This window comes from Colobus angolensis, unplaced genomic scaffold (genome assembly GCF_000951035.1).
Source record: "Colobus angolensis palliatus isolate OR3802 unplaced genomic scaffold, Cang.pa_1.0 Scaffold660, whole genome shotgun sequence".
In the NCBI taxonomy this organism is placed as follows: Eukaryota; Metazoa; Chordata; class Mammalia; order Primates; family Cercopithecidae; genus Colobus; species Colobus angolensis.
The window spans coordinates 370,269-376,548 of NW_012120266.1; the positions used below are offsets into that span (position 1 = coordinate 370,269).

Here is a 6,280-nt window from a genome sequence, read left to right on the forward strand (position 1 = left end):
CCTTCTTTGTTTAAGGGCTTTCTTACAACATACTGGCGGACGTCATCTTCTTTAGAAAGATTGAACAGTTTGCGTATTCTGCTAGCTCTTTTGGGGCCCAGGCGGCGAGGCACTGTAGTGTCAGTCAGTCCAGGAATATCCTTCTCTCCTTTTTTCACAATAACCAAGTTGAGAACGCTCAGATTGGCATCCACAATGCAACCATGAACTGATTTTCTCTTTCTTTCTCCCGTTCTCCTTGGTCTGTAACAGGAATGCCCCTTACTCAGTAGCAGGCGGACACAGCCATGGGTCAAGACACCCTGCTTCATGGGGAAACCTTGTTTGTCGTTCCCACCACTGATTCGGACCACATAACCCTTCCATTCTTCACCCAGAGCGTCAGCAGCAACTTCTGTGGCCATACGCTTCTCATAAAAAGTACGAAGTTTGCGTTCATCGTCCACTTCAATGAGTTTCTGGCAGCCAGTGGCTGGGAAGGAGATGTTCAGCTTCATCTTGAAGCAACTGAACGCCTCCGAGGCGCCACAGAAAAGAGAATCATATGGTTTTCTTTATTAATTTGTTACTATGGTAAACTTACATTGATTTGTTTTAATGTTAGCTAACCTAGTGTTCTTAGGATAAATCCTGTTTCATTAGGATATGTTAAGCTTTTAGATACTGTTGAATTCAATTTGCCCACATTTTAAAAATAAATTTTTGCATCTATATTCATATCGATCCATATATTTACTAATTTTTTATAATGTCTTTGGTTTTAGCATCAGGATAGTGTTAGCCTCAGAGAACGAGTGGGGAAGTAGTTTCTCTGCTCAATTTTTTGAAAAATAATTGCATATAATTGGTAATTGGTACTATTTCTTACTTAAATGTTTGGTAGAATTCATCAGTGAAGCCATCTGGGCTTTGAATTTTCTTTGTTGGAAGGTATAAATGTCAGCTGGATTAAATTGATAATAATGCCATTTAAGTCATCTACATCCTTAACTAATATATTGGTTTGAATGCTCCATCAGTTATTGAGATTGAGGTGTTGACGTCTCTAAACATAATTGTGTATTTGTTTATTACTCCATCCTTCTTTGGAAGCACAATATTCTTTCCTTTAACAAATTATATTATTTTATTCAATTTGCATTTTTTCTTTTTATCATGTTCTTTTTTGATCCTTTTAAGAATACTGTCTGTACTAAATAGTACCCATGGTTATACTGATTTTTGTCTTAGCCCTTTATTCATTTCTAGTTCAACTATATCTTCCCACCTCTTTTTTGAAACAAAAATATTCACTTTTCTCTATAAAGTAGGAATCCCTTCTAATCCTAAGCAACACAATTCTCCTAGACACAAGTATTTTCAAGCCAGTCATCTTTAACATCACTTCATAGCAAATACATCTTTTCAGCTAAATCTTTACTCAAGTAGTGTATTATCCTCCCTCTGTTATCAGTCTCTGACCGTACTTCACGTTGTGACATTTTAAATTATTGTGGTAAACCTCTTCTGCCTCTAGAACAGTATTTCATACATCATCAGTGTGCAACAGAAACAAGAACATCCCCAGGTTTACTACTGCCTACAAAAAACAATTGAAATTCTCCAGTCTATCCAAATAAACCAGTTGTCCTCCCTTGGCAACTCTCTGTCTCCTTCCATCCTTCATTCCTTCTTCCTTTCTTCCTTCCTTCCTTTCAACAAATATTTATACTCGCTCTTAAATGCAGCTTTCATGCAATTAATCTACTCATTGTTCTCAAAAGATAGCTTATCTTATTTTTTTTAATTGGACCATATGGCTCCACTGCTCTTCCTATGCAAGTCTTGCAAGGCCCACTTTTAGCCTATCTTTTGAAGGAACATTTTCGGTCTCCAAAGACAAAGATTTTTCTCATTTCTGGGCATATTATTGACTGTGTACATAAACACACCAAACAGCAGTGGATCAAAAAAACACACAGAAGCCATTTCTGCCTGCAGTTAAATAAGAATAATTAAAAATAATCTGTTGTTTAAACTGATGGCAATAGGAAGGAAAATGTCAGCTTGCTTTTTCGGCTGTTGTCTTCCTGATAACACTGGTAGAAAGATAATCCTTTACCCTAAAAATTAATACTGGATTATGAGGAATAAATGCATACATAGTTCTTCTGGCCATGCAGTCCATATGAAAACCGGGGTGGGGGGGTCACAACAGTTTAAATAAAAGTTTCAGTTTGTCTGTAAATGTCCACACCATAATGAAAAATGATTTGAAGTCACAGTAATGAGAGAGTGTTTCAGTAGAATGAAGTATGAAATTTGCAGGAAGGAGGACCAAGACTGAAAATACAAAAACATTAGTAGGAAAGAGACATTGCAAAATACTATAATATGTATGGCTAACAGAATTAGCAGAGAATTTAAGAGACACAGAGGAAGATTATAAAAGATATCAATACTAAAGAGACAGAGAGAATGTTTAAAATAATAAGAATACTTATGTGTCCGATTTAAGCATTTAATGATGTTTAAATAAAAAATAAGCCACCCTTTAAAAATTTCTTATTTATCTTAGAGTTCCCAGATAAAAATATTGGGAAGGTATTTTTCAATCAGTAAAACAAACTTCAGTTAGAAAAATTTACTATTAGATAATATTATTAATATCTATAAAAGCTGCATTCATATTGATTTAGTCTACATCCACTTTGTATACAACATATGGAGAAAGAACAGCTTATAAAATTAATATCTAGGCAATGATGGCCACAGTACATTTTAGGCATGGCCACTTTTACAGTCTTTTGTAATAATTACATTTTAATTTTTTTTTGTCTTAGCAACTAGATCATAAAATCTTTGAGGGCAGGGCTCCCTCTTACATTCTGTGTATCATGTATAGTATCTAGCAAGGTAGAAATTAAATAAGATTTCCTGAATTATTCCCTAGCTGCTCATCTTAATTGTAGGAATCCACAAATGTCTTTCCTATTGATTCTAACATGTTGGGAGCACCAAGTATCCTTAAGATTACATCCTTGGACTAGAGATTTAATAGAAACACTTCATTTAATATTAATAGAAAAGAAACTAACTCAGAGTACCAATTTCTTGGGTGGAAATACATGGATAATAAAGAAGTGATAAGGTGGTAGAAAAGCAAGCTATCTATTTCAAAACTGTCTTTCATGCGTCAGCTGGTGTTAACTAACTAGGCAACTACGATGGATATAAACAATCACTACAGACAACACTTTCCAAGTCTTCATATCGTACCTCCTTAGAACAAAGCTATTATCAAGCACTTTTGAAATCCACTTAAGCCTTTTCAAAATGTTTTACAGATTTACTTAGGACAAAGTGTTCTGTTGTATTCAGTCATAATTGGTAGGAAATATCAATCATTTCATTTGTCATAATGTTAAAGTCACTCAGTCTAGGGTCTTAGCTGATTTCTCTTTTCTGAAGAACTATAAAAGGTACAAATAAACTTTACAGAAACAGGAAAATCCCAAGCATATATTTAAAAATAATTCTTGCCACTAATTATAAAATGCATCATCTCTGGCAAGAGCCTTTCCTGGGGAGCATAGTGTACAAGGTCTAGATGTGACCATCATACAGAGCTTTTTTGGTTTGCCAGTGCTGCCAAAACAAAACACCACTGACTGGATGTAGCTTAAACAATATAAATTTATTTTCTCCTAGTTCTAGATGTTAAAAGTGCAAAATCAAGGTGTTGGCAGGTCTAGTTTCTTCTGAGGCCTCTTGCCTTTGCTTGCGGGTGGCTGCCTTCTTGCTCTGTCTTCACATGGACTTTCCTACGAACTAACATTCCTAGAATCTCTGTGTACCCAAATATCCTCTTCTTACAAGGACACTAGTCATGATAAGTAAAGTCCCATCCTAGAAGTCTCGTTTTGTCTTAATTACCCCTTGTAGGACCCTATCTCCCAAATGCACTCTCATTCCAAGTAAGGTCCTAGGAGTTAGGGCTTCAACATATGAATGAGGAGGAGGAAGGAAGAGATACAATTCGGCCCATAACAAGAGGTCAGAGAGCTGTCATGAAATTTCAGGAAAGATATAGCTCTCTCAAATAATATTTTGACTGAGTATCACTGAATTTAGAGCCAGAAGAGACCCCAAAGTTGATCATGTCTCACCACCCAGGCAATGCAGAAATCCCTCATAAGGTTGTAAGGTTTTCCTGACTAGTCTCAGTCTCTGCTTCCTTATCCAGGGAATTCACCACTACCATGGAAATAGATGCCATTTATAAAGAGTTAATCATTGTGTGGTGGGATAATAATTTTGAAATATCAACCCATGTTTTTTCTTTTCCATTTTTCTATCTTGTATTTTCTATTTTCCCCAACTCCAGTGAGCTTTTATTCTATACTTATCACCTCACCAAGTGATATACACTAGAAGTTTTTAGTGTTAAAAAGTCTAGGCCCTGTAAAGACCAGGAAGGATCTGGCATTTGCAGTCTCCCAGGCCTCATTTCCTCTAGACCAAACTCATAAACATAGCAGCAGAACCTTATACACAACTTTATATGAGCTTGTGAAAACCTAGAATGTAGGGAAATAAGATTTCAGGGTAGAATGGCTTGCTCTGTGTCTGTTTCAGGGCTCTGTGTCCCCTTAGATGGACCTACAACAGTCCATAGAATTTCCTGTGCTTGGATGTGGCACAAGAACATGACTCCCATCTTCCAAAAGGGGCCTTAACATAGCTGAGATAGGACTTGTAGACAGGAACAAGCATTGATTCAGTAGCAACTTGCATGGGCAAATGACTAGAAAGGATAATGAGTCGCAGCAAATGTCAGATGAAATGGAAGCATAAAGGTCATCATCCCTTGGCAATATGGAAACCCCCATAAATTAGAGAGCTGCCAAATGGCTAAGGTTTAATTTTTGCCATTCTGTCTCAAAACAGAAATTATTTAGAGAAAAAGCATCTATTTTTTGATACCTGGGTTTATGACTACCATTAAATAAAAATACTTATTCCTCATTACTTCTCCACTGACTTATATTGATTACAAAAGTATGAATCATATTAAAAGTTGGTGTTGGTTATTACAAACAAGAATTGAAACGAGATCAACTAGTATATATGTTTTTATATGTAGGTAACACATGGTCATTTCAGTGCCCACTCTTTAAGACCCCTTGGGCTTGTAAAATAGGAAATACATATTAAGAGGTGTGGATAGGTACAATACCAGCAAACATAGCTGATTATGACCCTCCCATTCTTTAACCAAATCAGAACCCTAATGTGTAAATTTCACTACTGTAGTAAGAAATATACAATGATGACATTTGAAATGCTATTAGAAATTAAGAAAGAAGCTAATAACACTGTACGTTGCTTTTGCCCCTAATAAAATATCATAAAAATAAATTAGATGTGTCAATGTGTCCATCCTTTGAGATCAAGGCCAATTATAGTGACATAGAATGTTGAAACTGGAAGGGTTCTTAGAAGCCATCTGGCAAACACTCTCATAAATAGATGTGAGAATTGAGATCCAGAAACATGAAAAGATGTGTTTAGGGCAACAGCAGTCACTGGCAAATCCAGTGTGGAAGATGGTGTCTTCACACATTCCACTTCTTTTTCTGCAAAGCATCTCAAGATCATAGCAGAATCATTTCTTCAAGGTTTTCATACTCTTCTATAAGGGCAATCACATGATTGACACTTATTTAAAATATTTAAAACTATTTATAATCATGAATGAAATGTAAAAGAGTCAAGACACTAGATACTCCAAAAGTTGGCTTTCCCTTTTGAGAAAATCATTTTCTAACTGATAGAACATTTGGTTTCTCAAATTTTATCTATCATTAATGACATGCTCTGCTGCCAGAATGATGGAATGGCCTAGATTGTTTAGAGTACACGAAATTATCTTTAATGAAGATAATTTCATTATCTTTGTGATGATAATGAAGAATTAGCCTATCTTTGTGATAATTAAGAAATAAAGTTTTCGTCACAATAATATTATGAAGAAATCTTTAACAATAAGCTAAGCTGAATTTAGAAAAATTTATATGTGGCTCCTAAAGCATTCATAATTATATATGAAACTCTTTAATAAATTTTTTCCTAAAGTTGTCAATATATATTCTAGACATATATTCAAATATATTTTAAGATACATTAAAAGTTGTAATTTTAAATATAGTTTGAGGCAATAATTAAACTCTTTGAGATATTTATAATTCAACACTGAAATAAATCTTAAAACTTTGTCATGCGCTTGTTACAATTATAG

The 6,280-nt window shown here is 35.0% G+C and overlaps 1 pseudogene across 1 annotated transcript; it reads right to left on the reverse strand.

Moving 5' to 3' along the window:
* Positions 1–2: 2 nt before the first annotated feature.
* Positions 3–533, reverse strand: LOC105500424 (annotated as a pseudogene). Its single transcript, XR_001000024.1, has one exon. The product of XR_001000024.1 is annotated as a 40S ribosomal protein S6 pseudogene (transcript).
* Between the last annotated feature and the right edge of the window lie 5,747 nt (positions 534–6,280).